Source organism: Platichthys flesus, chromosome 8 (genome assembly GCF_949316205.1).
Source record: "Platichthys flesus chromosome 8, fPlaFle2.1, whole genome shotgun sequence".
NCBI classification, from domain to species: domain Eukaryota; kingdom Metazoa; phylum Chordata; class Actinopteri; order Pleuronectiformes; family Pleuronectidae; genus Platichthys; species Platichthys flesus.
Window position 1 is genome coordinate 24,087,381 of NC_084952.1, and position 23,706 is coordinate 24,111,086.

General features: G+C 44.2%; 1 pseudogene; it reads left to right on the top strand.

Moving 5' to 3' along the window:
* Positions 1-14,716: 14,716 nt before the first annotated feature.
* LOC133958580 (dolichol-phosphate mannosyltransferase subunit 1-like) lies at positions 14,717-15,684 on the top strand (annotated as a pseudogene).
* Positions 15,685-23,706: the final 8,022 nt, after the last annotated feature.

A 23,706-nucleotide genomic window follows, 5' to 3' on the forward strand; every position in this document is an offset into this window, starting at 1 on the left:
AGACCTCTGCTAGCTGGTCGGCGCACCCCCTTAGGACGCGGCCTGGAACTCCATCGGGCCCAGATGACTTTCGAGGCTTCACTCTTTGAAGCTCTCTACTCACGTCAGCCACGTTCAGGGACAGAGTGCAGTCATCGTCTCGGTCCTCAGCCATTCTCGCGGATGGAAGGATGTTGGCTGCCTCATCCCGTGCATAGAAGGTGTTGAGGTCATCAGGTAGGGAGGCAGCATGCTGATCATCACTGCTACTTCTCCCTTTATAGCCAGTGATGTGTCGCAGGCCACCGCACCAGCGCCGGGGGTCAGAGCTGAGGTAGTTGGATTCCAGCTTGTCCCTGAAGTCTCTTTTACCATCTCTGATGGCCCTCCGCAGGTCATATCTGGACTTCCTCAATGCCTCCGGGTCACCAGATTTATGGGCAGAGGACCGTGCTCTGAGCTTAGCACGGACATTACCATTTACCCAGGGCTTTTGGTTTGGGAAAGTCCTGACACTGACCCTAGAGACAACATCATCTATGCATTTGGAGATATATGAAGAGACAGTATCTGTGTATTCGTTAATGTCCATATCAGCTGCAACACAGAACATCTGCCAATCTGTTGTTTCAAAGCAGTCCTGTAGAGTGCTTATGGATTCAGCACTCCAGCGTTGAACTGCCCGAAAACAGTTTTTTCCTGTTTTAGTTGTGTCTGTAGGTTGGAACTAGCATAATGGAAGCGTGATCTGACTTCCCGAAAGCAGGGCGGGGGAGGGGTTTGTATCTGTTCCGAATTTGCGAGTAACAATGGTCAAGAGTCTGATCAGCCCGAGTGGGAAAGTTAATGTGCTGATGATATTAACGGAGAACTTTTCTCATATTAGCCCTATTAAAGTCACCAACAACAATAGAGACTGCCTCAGGGTGTGCATCCTCAAGTCCCTTAATAACTCCGTACAGATCGTCTAACGCGCATGTTTTATCTGCCTGTGGTGGAATGTAAACAGCTGTGATGATGACGGAGCTGAATTCACGGGGAAGGTAAAAAGGGCGCCCTTTTATCGTTAGCAGCTCCGAGTCTGGCACAACAACATCCGAGCCCCAGCGAGAGTTAATCATAAAGCTCACTCGCCACCTTTGCTCTTACCTGACTCGGAGGTCCTGTCCTGCCGGTAGATGGAAAAAACGTCCGGAGTAACGGCGGAGTCAGGCACCATTAGCCTGGATGCCAGACGAACTTAGACCCGCCCACAACATTTTAGGCCGGGAATTTCGGTCTGGAGTCGCTCCGTTGGGGAGAAATTATGCCCGACCGGGCCAATCAGATTGTCAGGGCGGGCTTTATACGATGATGGACAGATGATCAACGGTAACGTAATCAACCACGTCATCAAAGTGCCCTTGGGTTGAATTGTTTTAAACAAACATGCCTGCCGCTGGAGAGCTAAGATGTGTAGATGCTGCCATTGAGTCTGTTTTAGAAGACATCAACAGCGCATTCATTTTGAAAGAGGAACAGAGAACGTGGAGGCGACGCCAAAGCACCGCGCTAATCCCTATCGCACCGGCACTTGGCTGTTCACACCGGACACTGAAGCGACGCTGAACCGCCGGGCAGCGCTAATAATATCACCTGTTGATCCAGTAGATTAAAAGCATATACTTACTTGTTGCTCCAACATTAAGCAACAGCGTCCCAACATGTGTCCTCCTTGGTGTTGTCTTTATACAACATGTTCCGAGGATCATACAACTCACTGTACTTCTCCACTTCAATTATTCATTTAATGTCATCCATGTTGAAGAACTTCGCTGCTTGCTCCGTTAAATGTCAGGGGGAAACGTAGCCCCCTCTCTCTCTCTTTTTATCTGTATCACTGCTTTTGTGGCTGTAGTGTATGGGCAGAGGGGGACATTTAATAATGTCATTGGTCAAATTAAAACTCCAGGACAACAGAAGGGGACTTCAAAGTATGGGATGCATATTTGATCATTTATATCATATAAGATATTTCATCAATATAGTTTAAAATCGTTTTTCAGTGTGTTTCCTGTTGTGATACACTCGCGTCAAGCGCAAAAAATAGACTCGACACCGAAACGATCGCTGCACGGTGCGAGGCAGCCTTGGCGCAGAGCGGTGCTTCAGCCTCCGGTGTGACCGGCACAAAGTCTTAACATGGGAGTGGATGGGAGCCAGCTGTAATTTAAGGATTGGCGCTGCGCTGAAGCGTCCGGTGTGAACCCGGCGTTAGTAAATAACTCACAATGCATTGCTTAACAAACGTCACTACTACATTGCTCTGATTAAGCGAAGAGGAATTTTATTTCCTGGTCAGTTGAAACACGTCCCATAATCACAGCCCAATGGAGCGGTCTCAGACTCACATTCTGACTAGAATTGTGAGTCTGACAACGTCAGGCTAAGGCACCATGGGATCCAGCCATGTTTCCGTGAATGCAGCACACAGCAGTTTGCGATGTCCCGCTGGAAGTTAATCTGTGCGTGCAGCTCATCCATTTTATTGTCCAGGGATTGAACATTCACGAGTAGAATGCTCAGCAGCGGGGGATTGCAGCAGCTCATCGGAGACCTGCACAGGATACCGGCGCGCTTCCCTCGCTTCTTTCTCCTCCGTCGGCGTATTGGTAAACAAACCGGCGGCAGGACAAAGGAGCCACAGCAAGCACTCCGGTAAGTTGAGAGAAACTCTGTATTTAGCGACGAACGTATTTTCAAAAGTGCCAGTCGATCATACTGTATGAGCGACAGTGCAGTGTGTACAAAAAAACAAACAAGAAAACATGTAATAAACATAAAACTGCGTAGTGCTTGCGGAGCCATTGTCAGTGCGACCTTTCTCTATGGGGCACCAAATCCCCATCATGGTGCTCAGTGTGTTACCAGAGGCAGTTTTTAAAAAAAGAAACAATGTTTACATCAGGAAGAGGATCACTGGTGTCCAGCTGAATGAGTCCATCACAGTGAGCAGTGATAACTGAAGTTCAGGGTGAGTCAGCTGCTGTTTCCAGTTACTCAGCAGGAGGCTGTTCACCCTGACTGACTTGATCCCCAAACATGAGGCTAGACCTGCAGCGTTGACCAGATGAGGACCACACCGCTCCACCACATGGTCCAGTGTGAGGACTTCGGCCTCACACATTTTCTGAGGCTGGCCTGGTTTTGCATCACACCGGAGCCGAGTCCTGTGAACCACTGGCTCTTTGAGGAGCCAGAGCAGAGAGTAACAGTTCTTCAGTCTGTCATTCTGGAACATTCCCCAAACTTTGAGTCGTCCTTTGTAAAAAAAAACTGAAAGGTTTTCCAACTTGCATCCATTAGAAAACTCAGCCAGGCCCAGCCCACCGCACCGCTCTAGTATGGCACGGGCTACTGGACTCCAGACCATATCCCTAGGACCAGTCAGGATTCTTTGGACGAGCTGGAACTTCAAAAGAACACACTCTGTGGGACCCAGTGCAGACAGTCCCAGAAGAATGGCCACCATCACAGCCAGTATTCTGGCCAGCAGAGGTGCTGAGGGGTCCACACATGCCAGTCTATGCCACAGCATGGAGGGAAAAAAAGTTTGTTGAAAAAGCTGAAACAGAGCAGCTCTCTTCCTATCTCCTCTGGCACCATTTATATTTAAAGAGCCCAGTTTTTTATCACACATGTTGAGGATGAGAGTTTCTTTAGACCAAACGTAAAGGGCCGAAACAGACAGAGAAAACAGACAGTGTTTAAAACATCAAGTGGCCTTTTGGGCTTGGACTTTAGTCATCATTTATTTCAGGCAGAAAACTTCCTGATTTGTGAACTACGGTCCTACAACCCTCAACATGAAAAGTCTCACTGAGTGCAGGAAAAGTTCTAAATCTAGGAAAAAGTCCTCTACTCTAACCAGTCTTGAGCCCTTAGTATGGTGTAAAAAAGTCTGGATGCTGGTAAAGGTGTAAACCAGTGGCGTCACTAGGCTGTTTTATTCGGGGCTAAAGCCCCGGATCTAATTTGATTAGCCCCGAATCTTTTTTTTTGGTAAAAAAAAAGAAATCGAAAAAAAATCGATTTTCCGACGGTCCTTGAACGCCCCTAATTTACGCACTAGAACAGAGCAACAAGTGCGTCAGTACACTTCAGCAGCCAGTCTCTCGCTGTTTACAACAGGTGAGTAGTGAGCACAAGCCCTAGATTTCACAATGTCTTTATTATATGTCAGTAATTAAAATGTCTGTAAACGTTTTGAAAACCCTACTTATGGTAAATGTATATAACGTTATAATTGAATGCAAATGTATATCATGTACTTTGTCTGCAGCTAGAATGCTCTAGCTAGCTAACTTTAATGACTAGTAGTGTGATGGACCAGAGGCATTAAGCCTGCTACTATATCTATTATTTTCGTCTGTAGTCTAAATGACCGCTTTGTACATGAAAGTTGATGACAATAATATGAAGATATGATATGAAATTAAAAGAATAACAGTTAGAAATATTTATGTTAATACATGATTCTCATGGCAACAGGGAATGAGACCGGCTGCATAAGTGTACTGACTCATTTATGTTTGTAAACAGAGAATTATAACGACATCTGCTGTAGAGTCCCAACCCCCTGGGACCTGCAAACAACAATGTCACAAAGAAGGATTTCCATGTTTTTTGCTCCAAAAGTGGTTGGCAGCCAAGGAGGTAATGGGAATAGAAGGTTTTTTTGTTGTTCTTGTTCTTGTTGAACTCTTTAAGCATATAATGGCACATCCTTCATTTTCAGGTATGATAGCAGATAAGGATGCAGTCAGGGTTCATGCAGGAGACCAAAGGGAGGAGAGTGCAAGTTCAGGTACCTGTAGGCTATGTTAAGAGTGTCTATGTAACAAAGTCGACCTGGTGAATTCCCTTTCAGTATAAAAAGAAGTAAAGACCTCCCACTTGCGCCAAAAAATAGGTTGTTTTGTCCTTGGCATAACTAATAGCACACACTTTTATTTGGTGGTCAATTGTGGTCGCAAATCAGAGGACCTGGTTTCGAGACCAATGAAGGCAAACTAGCAGGAGGAAGCAATACTGACGAGCAACACAATGACACCACTTACATGTAGTATTTAACATATTTTAGTAACCTAATTGTAATGTTTGAAATTAACATTTCTAAATGCATTAGAATATTGATCTTAAGTTTACAGTAGGCTACAGCTTAACTTTTTTTTATTTATTCTTTTATACATTTTCAGAGATAAGGGCAGAGTCAGCATACATAGATGCAGCTGCCTGTGATGCTGCTGACCAGAGTGAGGACAGTGCAAGTGCAAGTGCAGGTACCTGTAGGCTATGTGAGGAGTATCTATACCAATATCTCTAGTCCAGAATTGTATAATATTCAGCAGTGTATCCCAGTATACATCCTTGCCAGTGCCCATTAATTGCAAGTTGTGGATAGCAGAGTTTTATTTAATCATGTTTAAAAAAGGGGGGAGAAGGAGGCCATAGCTTTATTTTGCTTTTTCCCCTTTTTGGAAATACAGGTGGCTTAGGGTCAGGGAGCACAGGGAACCTGTTAGGAAAGAATGATTTAGGGACACGAGAAACAGGCCCAAAGCAACCCAGACGGGACCAGTACCCCTCCACTAGTTTTGGAAAGCAGCAACGGTCTTTCCATTACAAATGGTTTGAACCTTGTGACTGGCTGGAGTATTCTTTGAGCAGAAACTCTTCACACTGTTTCTCATGCAAGCTCTTTGGGAAACACAACCCTAGAGCCAGCAAAGATGCCCTCCTCAGCACTGAGGGCTTTAATAACTGGAAAAGGGCCTTGGATAGCTACCGAGAGCATGAGGCAAGTGCTGTCCACAAGTCATCTATCCTGGCCTGGAAGAATTACAGAGCTACGCTAACAGAAGGCGATGTTGTCGACCAAATGACTGTTGGAAATTCCAGTCAGATTAGTGAAAGGAGAGAATACCTGCGGCGCATTGTGGCCGTCACTAGCCTTTTAGGGAAACAAGGCATTGCTTTCTGTGGTCATGATGAAACCAGCTCCTCCCTGAATCAGGGAAACTTTTTAGAAGTAATGAAGCTCCTTGAAACCTTTGACCCCTTCCTCCAGAACTACCAGGCCCCTTCTCATACAACATATCTATCTCCTGCCTCGCAGAACAGCATGATCGAATGTTGTGCTGATGAAGTGACTGCAACCATCGTAGAAGAGATCAAGGCATCGGAAATGTATGCAGTGATGGCTGATGAGGCAAGAGATGGCCACGTTGAACAGCTTGCTGTTTGTGTGCGCTATGTTACAGCTGACGGCAGAGTCAAAGAGCGTCTCCTTGAACTTGTCACCCTTAAGGGATTGAATGCACAGTGCATCACTGACGCAATTGAAAATGTATTGGAGTCGAATGGCCTTAATGATCTCCTGTGTGTCGCTCAGGCTTATGATGGAGCTTCCGTTATGAGTGGTTCAGTAAGTGGAGTTCAAGCTCGCTTTCGTGAGAAACACCCAGAAGCAGTGTACATACACTGCTATGCTCATGAGCTGAACCTGGTTCTCTGCCATACGTGCAGGGCTGTTCCAGAAGCCAGTGACCTGTTTGAGACATTGGAGAGTGTCTACTGTTTCTTCAGTGTATCAATCGTAAACCATCAGAGATTCTCTGATGTCCAGATGCTCCTGGGCTTGAAGAAGAGTGAGCTTGTCCAGCTGTCAAAAACCCGATGGGCATGTCAGGTGAAGTCTGTGAGAGCAATGCTCAACAATCTGCCAGCTGTTTTAAAGTGCCTGGAAGAGAGTGCAACACCTCTGGCAGTCGGATTACTGTCAAAGCTGTCCAGGTTTTCAAATGTCTACCTGCTGGTCATGTTCCGGAGCATGCTGTCAACTACAGAGGGGCTGCACCTGTACCTTCAGAAGGATTCTGTGGACTTGGCCCAAGCAACACTCTTTAAAGATGCAGTCCTTGACACACTGAAATCCATCCGAACCAATGAAATTGCAGACAAGCTTTACAATGAAGCAAAACACATCTATGATGCCAACAACATATGAGAGAGTCACAGTGGTCGCAGGCACAAGCAGAGGGTGATGGAGGACTTTACAATAGAGTCCACCTTGGGTACAAGGGCTCATCTTGGCACAGAAGACCAGCTGAAACAAACTCTGTTGTACCCATGTCTTGACCGTATGGTTACTGAAATAAACAGCAGATTTTCTGATGTGGGGGCAGAGCTAATGCGAGGCATTCAAGCTTGCAACCCAGCGGCCGTCGATTTCTGCTGTGAGGATTCCCTAGAGCTGATTGCAACACATTATAAAATGTCATTGAAAAAAGAGGAGATCCTGGTGACAAAGCAGTTCCTTTCTAGAAGAAAGAGAGAAGGTGCCGTTTCTGACATGGGCAGTGTTTACAAGCTACTTCACCCAGACATGTTCCCAACCTTGAGCTCAGTTGTCCAAGCAGCCTTGACAATACCTGTCAGCAGTTGCACGTGTGAGCGGTCGTTCAGTGTACTGCGCCGTGTCCACACCTGGCTGAGGAGAACCATGGGCCAGGAGAGGCTACATCATTTGGCTATTATGGCAGTGGAGAAGGATGTGCTTTGTGGCTTAGACCATGGTGAAGTCATTGACCGGGTCGCCCAAGTCAAACCGAGGAGATACCCACTTGTGTCTCAACGAGTGAAAATAAAAAGTTCACTACAAACAAGAAATGAACAAAGAAAGACAATACATGTAGAGTAACAGTTAATAACACAAAGACAAATGTACAAGTATACACAATATGGAAAGTGTAAAGTAAAGACAGATATACTGTAGAAGAAAAGAAATGAACAAAGACAAACGCATGACTACAGAAAGATAAGATGTTTAAAAGGCTCTTGCCTTTTGCACAATATATGGGGATCATTTTTATAGGGGACATTAATTGTCCATGTCTTGCAAGTTCTTTCTCTAATAACTCATTTTTCAGAAACTGGGGCACATTAGATATGAGAACCTTCTTGACCAGATTAGCCTGGGACAACACTGGTGTGAACGAGCCCTGAATCACCACTCCCCTCTCAAGTAGCTGGTTAGCTTTTTCTCTGCTATCTAAAAAAAGGCACTGTTCATACGTTTTGCAGACTTCACACTGTCATACACAACAACTTCACCTACAGCCAGACTGACCTCCTCCACCGAGCAGTCCACTGCTGGACACAGTTTGATGCCGTGTCAGCGTGTTAGCTTGTGGAGGCCGAAGTCTCCACCTGCAGCAGCCATGCTGCACAAACACACCGACAACTAACAACCAAAAACTGCTGCCCATGACACTGTCACTCACACAGAAACAAAAAACACCTCTACTATAAGTAAAGAGGGAAAAAGAGCAAAGAAAACAGGTAGAACGATCAAACAGTTTGAATAAACTGGCTCCAGCTCACTCACCACACTCATTCCCACAACAGAGAGAGAGAGAGAGAGAGAGATTTAATTTTAAATGTTTCACAAACACTTTAATTACATATTTTTAATTTTATAAAAAGTTGCTTATAGTATTCAATAAACAAAAAAAAGTGCTAATGTAAAAAACTCAGTCTGTTAAAAAGTTTGGAAAGGACAGCTCATTGTTGGTGACGGTGCAGAGTATGTCGTTGAAACACCAATTTAAAAAAAAGAAACTCGAGATCAGATAACATAGTGTAATAGCTGAACTCGAGTCGGAGTGTGGCCCGGAGGTTTACCACCCACACCGCCCCTGCTTCCTGCCTGTCTCTGTTCTCTACCCTGTTCTTCCCACTAATGTAAATGGCCATCTTGGCCTCACCTGAGAGGTGGTTCAGGAGCTGCCATTTATCTTCATCTGTTTTGTTGTAGGCAGCTCCCATGATAAAACCTTCTCAGTAAAAATGACGTTAAAGTCACTAAAAAACGCAGTTAAAAGACCAAATAAACTTTTCAGTCTCTTGCACTCAGTAAAAACGTGATAAATAGTCTCACGCAAGTCTCAATATGGACTCTTGTTAAGAACGGTGGGATTAAGAATAGAAATAAAAGCGTTGGAAGCAACAGTGCCATGTAAAATTCCCCATTCAAGGTCGCCTGTTCGTTTCTTGAGGGGAGATTTGTATTAAATCCTGGGGGGTCTGTTGCTCAGTCCGGTCTGGTGGATGCTTTTTACACAGTTCCTGTATAGTGTCTCTTTGTCAGCTCTGTGTATTGTTAGTTTTTGTTTGTTAATTTCAGTTAGTAGGGGGCCGGTCTTTTCTCCCAGGCCTGGGCTCAGGATAATATCCGGATAGGGGTCTGCAGCATCTGCTTCGGTCTCCCCTGTCTGGTAGGCCCTCAGGAGGTCCTTTTCAGTTTTCGAGAGCCTCTGGGTCCAGAGCTCCTGGATCCTCTGGGCCTCCTGGGAAGACTGCAGCCCCCAGCAGGGAGCCCATGGCCTGGGTGTTGTTGAGTGCCGGCCCCACTGCATCCACCAGATGCTTCAAGGTCACCCATGCAGCATCTCAACAGTCAGTACAGAGAGTCTGCTTTTTGATACCTTTTAAAACAAAAAAGAGCCTATGAATTAAAAACCCCTCGATAAAAAGGAGGCAACCCACTTAATTTTAAGAATTTATCATCCAACCCCAGGTTATTGGGAAGCATAAGGATGCTGCTTGCCACATCTCTCCACACCAGATCTGCTGGACCTGTGAGGTATTTTTGAATAAGTTGGAGTCTAAAAGTTGCAGTCCGGCTGGCCAGGTGGACGAGGCCCTGTCCCCCCTCCTCGCTGGCTAAAAACGGTGCCACAGTTGGGATGCCACAAGGTTATTTAAAACCAGTACCCTCCCTCTAAGAGACATTTTTAGGAGCGGCCATTTCCATTTTAAAAGCCTGTTTTCTATTCTTTCAGTGATGTTCTTCTTACATATGTCATTATTTCCTAAAAACACCCTGAGGTATTTTATTCCCTCCCTCTTCCATTTCCGGTTTTGGGGGAGAACTGGGAGACCACCAGGCCACTCCCCGATCGTGAGGGCTTAGGAGGAGCAGCGGGGGCCCCTGCCCCAGCGCCCGTAGCAGCATCAGGATCACCGTGTGTCCCTCCTCTCCGAACCCGAAACACTGCATCACCAATGAAGTGGCGAAAATCACAGTCGTAATTATCTACTTTGACATGGAAGCGGAGTTTGAGCTTCTCGTTCTGGTTGTTAAGTATCATGTACAGTTGTCTGCGGTGGGACACTACGTGTTTCAGTAACGGAGACTTACATCCAGACAACAACTTTCGTATAGGGGACGCTACCTTCCCGTGCCTGGAGAGCTCTCTACTGAGGAACTCATCGGTGATGAACGGAGGGACATTGGACAGGACCACCTTGGTAGCGGGTTGGGACAAAGGCAGTACCTGTACAAAACAGCTGTTCACGGTGATCCCTGTCTCGACCACTGAGTTCACCTTCTCCATGTGGTCCAGGAACACTACCACTGCGCTGTTCATCCGAGCGGCCGACACCACGCAGCTGTGACCGACCTTCTCCCCCAGAGCAAGCCTGATGCTCTCTATGCTACAGTGATTTAAAATTCCCACTGGCCATGGCGGCTGCCATGCCACCAGCCAGACGCTGGTGAGGGGAAAGACACCCAGAAAAAGACCCAAACCACCAGAAAACAAACTACTGTGACTCTAATGTGCTATGTCAACAAAAATAAAGAAACAAAATCGCACTCGCTCCATCAATTAAGCCCCAGCAACTGATAATATTTATGCTTACTAAGGTTTGTCAAATATTGTTTAATATTACTCTAATGATTCAGACATCTATCACTTAATCAGACTAAATCATCTTCCTCTTGTTCTCTTTCTTCTGATGCATTTACTTGTAAAGACCCTCTAGGTCTGAAAAGAGAAAAACACACAGGATGTAAAGAGGTGGTGAAAAAGTCCTGCTTGTAGAGTTGTTGATATTTTATGTTGTTCTTGGTCTGTCAAAATAGTTTTATGTAAACCCTCTGCTTCCTTTTACATTTCATTGAACTGACCCCATTTCTGTTTCTGCAGTTTTTCAAAGTCAGCACTAAAAAGTAAAGCACTGCAGCTTTTACATTTCATTCATGGACGAGCTGACAAAGCATTACAAGTCAAAGTAACCTTGAGCTGGATCATAACATGCATATACATGCAGAGAAATGATGAGTGATTCAGTGATTTTACACGCAGAGCATTTTGATGCAGTTTGAAGTTGAAGAGGAGCTAAAATGAAAAGTGTGAAGTCAGCTATGCATCATTGCATTGGTTTGAATTATGTTTTAACAAATATGACAATGAACTGTAAAGCTATAGAAACATGCAGATACAGGTTTGCTTTGAAATCAGCCTGCACACAGGTTTTATAGGGAGTCAGAGGCTTTCATTGTTTTTTTTTCTGCCTCCATTTCCACAGCCAAAAGCAATTTTTACCAAACTGCAATTCAAGCCTCATTTTCTAATCCCAAAAAACTCTTCTCCATCTTTTCCAACCTCCTCAACCCTCCCAGTCCCCCTCCTCCTTCCTCTCTTCTACCAAGCCACTTTGTCAACTACTTTACCAAAAAGATAGATGACATACGCTCTTCTTTATCTGATCCTCCTTCTATAACCACACTTCCAACAACTTCATCTTCGTCCCCTTCGCTCTCCTCTTTCACCCCCCTGTCTCCCAATCAAGTTCTGACCTTGGTAACCTCCGCCCGCCCGACCACCTGCCCCCTTGACCCCATCCCTTCTCACATTCTCCAGTCAATTGCCCCTGACCTTCTTCCTTTTCTTACCCATCTAATCAACCCTAATCCCTGTCAACTGGCTGTTTTCCTAATTCTCTGAAGGAGGCAAGAGTAAATCCTCTCCTGAAGAAACCCACCCTGGACCCGTCTGAAGTAAATAACTACAGACCTGTCTCTCTCCTTTCCTTTGTTTCCAAAATTCTTGAGCGTGCTATCTTTAATCAACTTTCCTCCTATCTTAACCACAATAATCTTCTTGACCCTCACCAGTCTGGTTTCAAGGCAGGTCACTCAACTGAGACTGCCCTCCTTGCTGTCTCTCAGCAGCTTCACACTGCTAGAGCAGCCTCTCTCTCCTCTGTCCTCATCCTTCTAGACCTCTCTGCTGCATTCAACACAGTGAACCACCAGATCCTTATTTCCTCCCTTCAGGACCTCGGTGTCTCAGGCTCTGCTCTCTCCCTGCTCTCTTCCTACCTCAATGAACGCACTTATAGGGTAACTTGGAGAGGGTCTGTGTCTGAACCTTGTCCCCTCACTACTGGGGTCCCTCAAGGTTCTGTCCTAGGTCCTCTCCTCTTCTCTTTGTACACCAACTCCCTCGGCTCTGTCATTCAATCGCACGGCTTTTCCTACCATAGCTATGCTGATGACACCCAACTAATCCTGTCTTTTCCCCGATCAGAAACACAGGTAGCAGCACGAATCACTGCCTGTCTGACCGACATCTCTCAGTGGATGTCTCAACACCACCTGAAGATTAACCTTGACAAAACTGAACTTCTTTTCCTTCCAGGGAAAGACTCTCCCATCCAAGACCTGACTATTAACTTTGACAACTCTGTGTTAACCCCCACTCAGACGGCTAGGAACCTGGGCGTAACACTCGACAGCCAACTCTCACTTACTGCCAACATTTCTGCAACAACACGGTCCTGTAGACTCATGCTGTACAACATCAGGAGAATACGCCCCCTTCTCACTCAGAAGGCGGTGCAGTTTCTGGTCCAGGCTTTGGTCATCTCACGTCTAGATTACTGTAACTCGCTCCTGGCAGGTCTACCTGCTACTGCCATCCGACCTTTGCAGCTCATCCAGAATGCAGCAGCTCGATTGGTTTTTAACCAACCTAAATTCACTCACACTACTCCTCTCCTCCGCTCCCTTCACTGGTTACCAGTGGCTGCTCGCATCCGGTTCAAAACACTAGTACTTGCGTACCATGCTGTGAACGGATCCGGCCCAGTCTACATCCAGGACATGGTCAAACGTTACACCCCACCGCGTTCACTCCGCTCTGCTTCGGCCAATCAGCTCGTTGCTCCCTCACTGCAAGCTAAACAATCATCAAAAACACGACTGTTTTCCGTCCAGGCTCCTAAATGGTGGAATGAGCTCCCCATTGACATCCGGACATCAGAAAGTCTACACATCTTCCGCCGAAAACTAAAAACATACCTCTTCCGACTTTACCTTGAATAAATAAAAAAAAAAAACACTAACAACTTTTTGAAACTAACACTTTAGTAGCACTTAAATGGCACTAACTTATAGCACTTTGTAGTTTTGCTTTATTTGAAGAAATTGTATTTTCTTGATTCTTGTCGTCCTTGGTATGTACCCTCGGGTTTGAATGCACTTATTGTAAGTCGCTTTGGATAAAAGCGTCAGCTAAATGAAATGTAATGTAATGTAATGTAATGTTAAATTATTTCCTTGCCACTGTGTTCATTGGGATTGCAGCAATTGTGTGAGGAAGACTTGAACATTGTTTTCAATGAAATTATTTTTTTCTGAATTTTTGGTACCATGACATCAATAAAATATTTATATGGAGATTTTAGAAAGATACATTAAATTGCTATCCACACCTCAGTCCGATTACTGTATGAAGCTTTCCCAAACGCCACAAGGCTTCATGATGGATTAGGTCACAGTGGTGATAACACAAAATATGAAATATGCAGTAAACACAGATTAGAGGGATGAATGGATGGCTGGATTGAACTGTCTGAACATCATATAAGGAGTTTTTGATAAGCATGTGAATTGTTTGAGGTTTTAGGGGATAGGCAGGGTTTGTCTGGTCGAGTCAGAGCAGCTGATGGAGAACAAACAATGGTTAGATGGTGACTTCATGCAGGCATGTGTTTATTGTGTTTACAAGTAGACTATCATGACCGGCACCAATTTTATTAATGCGACTCTTCTGAATGATTTCACCAGATCAACTTTATACTCAGTGAGTGTTATCTCAACTCCATGGAGATTCAAACTAACTCAAAGTGTTAGTGTATGTCACATGGTGTGACTGTGGCCTGGCGTCCAAGTATGATGAATCGCCAAAAAGGGGGATTTGTTATTACTCCTCTGTGCTTTGTCCGATCAGCCATAAACCACTTTACACATCACACTCCCGGCCTGAACAGCTCCATATGTCAATATTAACTTAGTGTCAGGGCGCCACCTACTGATTCACCATGATAAGGGGGCGGAAATAAGTCTGAAATGACTTGTTCAGGTGAACGACTCATTTCAGACTTACGGTTGATATGGTCATAAAAAATAACACTTGTAACTTAATATTTAACCCTTTGATGCAAGCCCCTTCTAATGCACAAAATGGTCAAAAAGAGAGTGGGGGAGGACATGCATAAGTGTCTGTGGATCGGATTCGAGCCTGGGCCTCTGCTGGTTGAGAGCTTTCCTCAACGGGTAGGCTTTATTCCGTCCAAGCTGGGTCACTTTTCACCCATGTTGTGTATCCAAGGTTTAAGTTGAAAGAATAACACGCGTTTCTGAGAAATTTGATATAAAGCCTGGGTGGAGTTGGATATTTAACTCCACCCAGACTTTATATAAAATAACACATCAAAGGATTCATTAACCTTCTTATCAGTTTGCTTTAATGTCCCAGTGTCAGTGGTCATAGATTCCTCGATGTCTTATTTGATTTGAAAAGAAACAAGAGTGTTTTTGACTTGAACAGATCTTTAAGTCTGTATGGAGTGGTACCACCACCTACTGCCAAAAGGAGGTAAGCCTAGTTTTACTACTTTTATACTATTCACATACAATGTAAAGAGGGTGGTCTAGACTTTATGGTATGGACCCTAATGCAAGATTAGTGGGCGTGGTCCAGCGCCATGTGATTTATTTCCGTCCCTGTTGCGCGTCCCACACTGAGCTGCTCTACACAGGAAGTGGACTCACGTCACTATTGCGAACAGACGCACTTCACATCCAAGAAAGGACAGAGAAGAAAGATTCTCAGTGTTACTACCGACCTACAACGAGCGGGAGAACCTTCCTGTGACCATGTGGCTGCTTGTGAAGTGTTTCACTCAGAGTGGATATGACTACGAGATCATAGTGATTGACGACGGAAGCCCAGATGGAACACTGGAGGTGGCAGAGCAGCTGCAAAAGATGTTTGGAGAGGACAGGATACTTCTACGACCTCAAGCAAAGAAATTAGGCCTCAGCACTGCCTGCATCCACTGCATGAAGCATGTAACCGGGATCTTCGTCTTTATAATTGATGCAGATCTCTCCCACCATCCCAACTTTATTCCAGAATTTATTGGAGGGTAATGGAGGGTAATTACGACCTGGTTTCTGCTACTCGTTACCAAGGCAATGGTGGCATTTAAGACTGGGATTTGTGCAGGAAACTTATCAGTCGAGGAGCCAACTTTTTGACACTCGTGTTGCTGAGACCCCATACTTCAGACCTCACAGACAGCTTCAGGCTGTACAAGAAGAAAGGGCTGGAGAACCTGGTTGAGAGGTGCGTGTCCAAAGGTTACGTCTTTCAGATGGAGATTATCGTCCGTGCCAGAAGGCTTAAATACACAGTCGGAGAGGTGCCCATTTCCTTAGTGGATGAGGTTTATGGAGAATCCAAACCGGGAGGGAATACGAATGTGTCATTCGTGAAAGGACTGCTCACACTCTTTGCCACAACATGATCAGTGACCTACCGGGTGATATGTGGATATCCAGCAGTGCTGTCTTACATACTGTGCACAGTAGTGTGCATCAAAATTGTAAAAAAAGCTCCACATGCCTAATGTTCAGATATTGACATGATGTGGTGGTGGAACACGATCAAGGTTATTTTGTTAGCTCTGTATTCTATTTCACCCGATGACAGCTTCGACACAGCGTGGACAACTACGGGTGTCACTGACATGCATCATCTGTCAGAGAAGGTGAAAAAGTACGAAACATGAAAAATGCATATGGACAGTGATTCTTTGTGATGTGCCTGCACTCATATCTTTCCATAAGTTGAGTTGTAAATAGTTTGATTCATTCCACATTGTCAGGCCCAGTTCTACTGCTCCTTATTCTGCTTTGATTAGAAGTTGTCTTTACATCCAATGTTGTCCTGAGGCTGAACCAATAAATGGCCAGAGATCAAAGAAGTATTCAGATTATTCACTTAAGTAAAAGTAGAACAACCACAAAATATAAAAACTCTGTTATAGGGAAAAGTGCTGCAATCAAAATTGTACTCAGGTTAAAGTACAGAAGTAGTATTAGTTATTAGGGACCCTTTTTTCTTCCAAGGACAACAGAGCAAAGTTCTTCATTAGAATGCACAAAGGTAAAAACATAAAAAATTGAATTAATCATAATGCAGAAAATATCCCCTGTGAGTTTTATATTATTAGGTATAATATTTTGTGGTCTGCGCTGCTAGCTGTGGTAAGTAGAAGGCGATGCCAACATTCATTTCTTTATTTTATTTGCCGAACCTTATATAAAATGTTATCTGATGGCATGAAAATGAAATGATCAGGTACAGTACAAATACCTAAAAACTGTTCTGAAGTACAGTTTTTAGGTAATTGAGCAATTAGCCATCAAGCCCCTCGGCTGTGGAATAATCTACCACCTTCAGTTCGGGAGGCAGTCACCATCTTTTCGTTTAAAGGTAGGCTCAAAACCTTCCTTTTTGATAAAGTTTATAGTTAGAGCTAATTAGTGCGCCAGAACGTTACTTGTTCTATTTTGTGACACATGACACACGGAGCTTCTCTTTCCAGCTTCTCCTTCCTCTTCTCCATCCCTATCCCCCTTCCCCGGAATCCCTTTGCTTTATCACCCGCAGATCCAGGGCCTCTGTGGCCGCACCATGGATTACGGTTTGTGGATCGCGCACCGGGGGTCGCGGTGTTGGATCCAGTGTGGCGGATTCTGAGTCATGTGGGCTGATCGTGGTGCTGGTGGCGGACCCTGTGTCGCGTTGGCATTGGGCACGGGCGGTGGACCAGGACCGCGGTGGTGGCTTGTGATGGGTCCTCCTGGTGGGCGGCGATGGACGGTGACTGAGGACTGGAGTGGTGTCTAGTCTGGATGGTTGCTGAGCATGGACTGTGCTTGCAGCGGGACTGCTTGGCATGTCATGTTGGGGTTGTCCTTCGGGATGTCTACCCTCATCAATGCTGCTAGAGACTTTGATTATTGATGATGTTGTCCTGCACGTGGCAGGACAGAGGATGTCACATACCTGTTAAAGCCCTATGAGATGAATTGTAATTTGTGAATATGGGCTATACAAATAAAATTTGATTGATTGATTGATTGAAGTACAGTACTTGTAATTGTCCACACACACTGAAAGTATGTAGCCGGAAGCCTGAAACATGCTTCTGCGTTTTCACGGGCCCGTAAGCGCAAGAGCCCTTCCGGGTCCCTTACGTGCTTATGTATCCCTCCTTACGTGCTGACGGGTGTCGACCCCCTTTTCTAAAATTTACGGCAAAGCTCCGCAAGCTCACTCAGCCCGCAAGGCTGTGATTGGTCTGCTCTACATCCCTTCTGGAGCTGCATTTCCGGTTTCATGCCCCCATAATACCGGCAGAAATCACGGAAGATTTAGAAGAACGAATATGGACCAAATAGAAGAGCACTTGGCAGAAGATATCCGATAGTATGATCACTTGTATAACCTGTCACTGACTGGCGGATTTGTCCGCCAGAAAAAGGCTACGAGGAGCCGCAGTGGCTATGTAAATAAACAATCGACGAAGAAGAAAGAAGGCGTCTCTAAGGTCGTCTTCGACAAAAAGCATTACTCCGCCTAGTGTTGTGGCGCGGAATTGCTTTGTAAGACGCGCAACGGTTGGGGAAGCATGAATGAAAACGAGTCTTGCGCCACAGCGGCATGAAAAGACGCAGACGCGGTCGCAGAAGCATGTTTCAGGCTTAAGGAACAATCCTTGTCTTTTGTTGCCATCTAGTGGATACTTTTTAATCTGCACTGCTAGTAAATAGAATTAGTTGCCAACATTAATTTCTTTGTTCAATAACAACAAAGCTAGCAACAAAATAAATGTTCTTGATTTGCTGAACCTTAAATAAAATGTTATCTGATGGCTCACTTATTTTATCAATGGCAAAACAGGTCTCTTCATATTCAAAGGTACTGATGGATGACATTTTATCTGTTAACCAAAGTGGATTTTAATTTGTCATTTTATTTCATTTTTTTAGTTTTTCTCTTGTTGAGGGTTATGGGCAGAGGATGTCACACCTTGTTAAAGCCCTAGGAAACAAATTATGATTTGTGAATATGGGCTATACAAATACAATGTGATGGATTGATGCTAAACAACATGGAGACATCTGTTATAATAATATAATAATAATTCCTTGCCAGAAGCTGTCCAGAGTACTTAAGGAACATAATGCTTTTAATTCCCATCATCCGCTTTAATGAATCGTGAACAAAGCAGGGTTTCTCATCATTTCAAGTCAAGACAGCTGACTCCACGTTGTGTAGTGAACCACTAAACTTGTCGTTGTGTCCATAAAATTAAACAGTTTTTATCGCCAAAAGATTTTATAAAATCAATTTGGGCTTTAAGATAAGTGGATGTCTTGTGGGTCATTGTGCAAATAAGGGAACTATGGGCGAGTATGTTTGCTACTTTATAGCAAAAACAAAGTTAATTTATCAAAGCAAAACCAATAACACTTTTGACACCAACAAGCCCATCTCGTTGCACAAAACTGATGTTTTTATAACTAACGACAACCCTAACAAGAACTGCCCATTGTAAAACAGCCCCCACCCTTCCAGAAAAGGCATGACGTTCATAAAATAACTCCTCGGTGATAGAAATGCCTTACTCAAGGAGAAAGGTCACTGTGGGGTGCTGTGCTGGCCTTTTCCGGCGCGTTGGTTTCTGGTTGCATGATTCTGCTGCGGCCATTGAGGCTCTGAACCTCCGGGTCGCTGAGGGGCTGCGCTGTGCTTTGACAGGGTGGCACATATGGTTCCGTTATCTCTGGAATTGTAAATATATATATTTCATGTTATATTTCCTAAATTTATTTCTTTGACTTTCTTAGAGGCCTGGTTATTTGTTGGCCATCATTGGCCACCACCTTCTGCCCTCTGGTGATACTAAAGTGAGCCAGAACTTTGGAGCATCGCTGGGGCCCGTTGCTCTGTGGCTAATTGATTAAAAACTCAGAGTTGCCCACCTCAGACGGATGCCTGCTCTTAATCAGTATTGTTTTAAACTTACCTTTGTATTAGTTTCCTGATTTTATTAATGCTCATTTTGTTTAGATATTGTTTTGTTTTTCCTTGGTTTATTTTGCTATTTTATTTTCAATTTCTTGTCTTTCGGCCGTATGGTTTAACATTTGAGACATGTTTAAATCATCTTTTGTTGTAGGACATGTGCTGTGCGCGTCTGTGATTGCGACCCAATCCCCGATGGTGGCGTTTTTCATGACCCGTTTTTGTTTGTGTGCAGTGTCACTGGTGATTCATTTATTAACCCTTCCCTTTTCTTTTGGTTATTTGTCGCCGTGGACCTAGCCCAGGGGTAGGCAACCTTTACTATCGAAAGAGCCATTTTCGCCCCCTCTTCCCCCAAATTAAATCTGTCTGGAGCCGCACAACATATTTGATAACACAGGTTATAAAGTTATATATATATATATATATATATAGTTATATAATATATATAAAAACTATAGTTTGTTGCATTTATTAAATAATAGAACGACAATAAAAAAAACTGTTGACATTTAACTGCTATTTTTACCTGTTACAAAATCACCAAACTCTTATGAATTGGAGAACAAAATACATGTGTGGGCCTACTTTGGAATAAATTAAACACAGAACTCAGCTTTTTTTGCTCATCTCCAGCTTGGTACTTTTCAGCAGATGCTGTGTGCTTGCTCTGGAAATATCTTACAACATTACGTTTCTTATTGTTTGCTAATTCTTCGTCACATATCAAACATACATATAAGACAGCATTGGTGGCAGTGAAAGCAAAGTAATCTGTCCATGCAGAATTAAACTATATTTCCCTCCCAGACTTTTCTTTGCTGGGATTTATCCATGATTAGTTTACCGAGGCCGGGGGTATTGACTATAGATTAGCGACCTGCAGGGAAGAGCGCCGGGACGTTATAGGATGTGACGCGTATTTTAGTTGCTGAAATATTAAAACAAAACGTGAGAGCAGGTCAGACTGGAGGCCGACACAGAAACTGCAGATCGGTACAAACCACCTGCAGCTTCTGGTCTGATCAAGAAGCTTAGGCGCTGATCTCTGTTCAGCTGAGACTCGTTGTTTTCACTGTTTCCACTGTTGAGAAGCAGCCGGTCAGTCACTGAGAAGCTGCTCTGTGTCTCTCTGAGCGAGTGAGCGGGGCTCATGGCGGGGGGCGGAGCCCAGGCTCTGTGTGTGTGTCGGCTATCTGGGAGCGCGTACACACACATACACACACACACACACACACACACAGGGGCACCGAAAAGGGGGGGTAAAGGAGACGGATTCTAGGGGCCCATGATGGAGGGGGGCCCAGAGAGGCGCCTAATGATGATGAAATTATAATACAGAAAAAATAATGACACTAAGTTATTAACTAACATATAATCACACATGTTTTATTTTCCATGTCCTGGTTACAATTCCTTTATTTGTTTTGGAAGCATCAACCCCTGCAGAGCCCCCCCTTCCCCCCCTCTATTTACGTAAAATGGTTCAGTCCGACTGGATCAGTTGCAGCCGGTAGCGCACCGGCGATTTGTCACAGACAGCGCGCCACAGCGGGCAAAGCGGAGGAGACAGCAGTATGCCTCAAAAATCAGGCAGCCAAAAAAGAAAGGAAAATAAATTAAGAGAGGAGAAGGAGTTGAAGGGTCGACAATATGTCACCCAGTATTTCCAAAAAAAAGGTGGGTTTGCTGTGGTGGAAAGTTATGGATATTAACTTTGTCCCTGTCTGTGGTCTATAAGCTAGCTCACTTTTCTCACCATGTTAGCTCAAGAAAACTCTGGATTTTTACATTTTACTGCTATATTAGTTAAATAATCAATCCAGTCAAACATTTATCAAGCTGTTCTTATTCAATAATAGTTGATCTCCCCTCTGTCAAAATGATGCCTCATTCTGAACAGAGTCAAGTGCACCAGAAGCTGCAGCAGCTGTCTGTCAGCCCCCAACTCCCCCTGCCCCTGAATCAGCCCCAGTGCCCCCACATGAGGAAGGAGGTGAGCAGCTGTGTGTGTTGAAATAATAATAATAATAATAATACATAATATAATACAAAATATAATACATTTTACTACAGTCTCAAAACAATACAAAGATGAAGGTAATTCATTAATTAAAATGAATTAAATAAAAGGCATTTTGAACAATTTTAATGGTTTAAAAAGCATAAACCCTTTTAAAAAATGAAATAGAAGACGTGCAGTAAGAACAGAGGAGAACATCTGTGGTGTGTGCAGCAGACTGGGGTGACTGCTCTCAGTCCAATCAGAGAAGTTTACATGTTGGTGACTATGCTATTACAAATAGTTATATTATAGGAAATCCTATATAATTAATGTATGTCATGTACACTCTACAGAGCCAGGTCCAGGACCCTCTTCTGGTTTGTCAGGGAGGGATGTGGAGGAAGTGGAGGAAGAGATGGAAGAGGGTACAGATGACAGTGAGAGTGCAGAAACACAGGCGACAGAGAGTGAGGGCGAAGAAGTTGAAAGGAATTCAGAGGAGGATGGACTGAATACAGAAAGAGCCAGAAAGACAACAGAGAGGCAGGAAGAACAACAAGCTGATGTTCAGGTCTTTGAAAGGGAAGAAGATCATTTGACTGATGACCCTGGTTTCTGGCCAGCAGCTTTAACTGATCAGGATAGGGAGAAGATAGTAAGGATATTGGCCATGAGAGAGAAAGAAGTAGAAATGCCATGTGATTCAAAGGGGAAGCCATTCCCTGACTACCTGAATTATACAAAGGCAGCAAATAAAAGAGGAAAGGTAAACAGAGACTGGCTGACTTTTAGTCAAAGTAATAATTCACTTTATTGCATACCATGTGTGCTTTTCTCCCATGTACAGAAAAAGCCTTCCACTAGTGCACTGACCAGTCAAAATGGGTATAAAATGTGTGATGTGAGGTGCCGTCGAATGTACAATAAATTCCCAGTCCATGAGAGGAGTGAGGCACATAGAGATTGCTACTTAAGATGGAAAAATCTGCAAGGATCTGTAATGAAAGATAGAGGTGTGGATTCTCTGTTAAATAAGGAGTTGCAAACAGAAATAGAGAAAAATAGAGCCATCTTGGAGAGACTCTTAGACGTAACCCTACACTTGGCCTCAAGAAACCTGCCTTTCAGGGGCAAAACCAAAGACCTAGATGACATTCATAATGGCAATTTCCTAGGCACACTGGAGCTCTTGTCACATTATGATCCTCTGCTGAAAGAGCACTTTCAAAAAATCAGGGACAACAAACAAAAACAAAAAGAAGGAAAAGGAACCAGGCTAACACATTATCTTAGCTCTGACAGTCAGAATGAGTTTATCAACTTATGTGGACGACGAGTTCTGAAAAGAATTCTGCAGGAACGGGAGGATGCCAAATATTATGTTGTCATCTGTGATGCCACACCAGACATTTCCCATACGGAGCAAAATGTGGTGCTACTACGGTATGTTAAATATGACAAGAAAAAGATGAGTGGGAAATTACGGAGAGGTTCCTTGAATTCAGGGATTTTCTCAAAAAGACGGGGAGTGAGATCGCAGAGATGATTGATGCAGTTCTTCGTGACCATGGGATAGACATCGGTGATTGCAGAGGGCAGGGCTATGACAACAGGGCTAACATGTCAGGGAAAATAAAGGGAGTCCAAGCTCAAATACTGAAGAAAAACAAGCTGGCTACTTATTCACCATGTGCCTCCCACACATTAAATCTTGTTGGTGTGCATGCTGCACAGTCAAGCCCAGAGGTATCCACATTTTTCGGCTGCATAAATCGCCTGTACACATTTGTAAGTGGCAGCCCAGAGCGTTGGGCCATCTATAAAGAGCAAACAGGTTGCTCATTGCATCGCCTATCTGATACCCGCTGGAGTGCAAGGATTGAGGCTGTTAACCCTGTGGCAAAGCACCTACCTTCTGTCCTCAAATCCCTTGATAGCATAGTTATGACATGCAGTCTCACCAGTGAAGCAAGATCAGAAGCTAATGGTTTGAGGAAATACTTCATGTCATTTGATGCTGTTGCTCTTCTCACTGTCTGGCTGAAGGTACTGCAAAGTATTGACAACAGGAATGTTATTCTCCAGTCAGGAAAAATATCACTTGACATAGAAGCAGCCAATATCAGAGACTTGACAGAAGAGATGCAGTCTCTAAGAGATGCATGGGACACTCTCCTAGCTGAGGCAAAGTTGATAGCTGGGGAAATTAATGTTACACCTCAGTTAAGCAAGGAGTCCAGCCGCCAGAAGAAAAGGCGGAGATTCCATGATGAAACCGCTGAAGAGGAGACAACTCAGGAGAGTTCAGAAACAGTGTTTCGGAACACTGTGTTTTATACAGCCATGGACAGTATCATCAGTGACTTGTTTTCTGCTGTTCTGAAAGTTGGGCAGATTAGTGAGGGCAAAATCTCTTCTGTGTGCCAACCACTGATCACAAAGTAT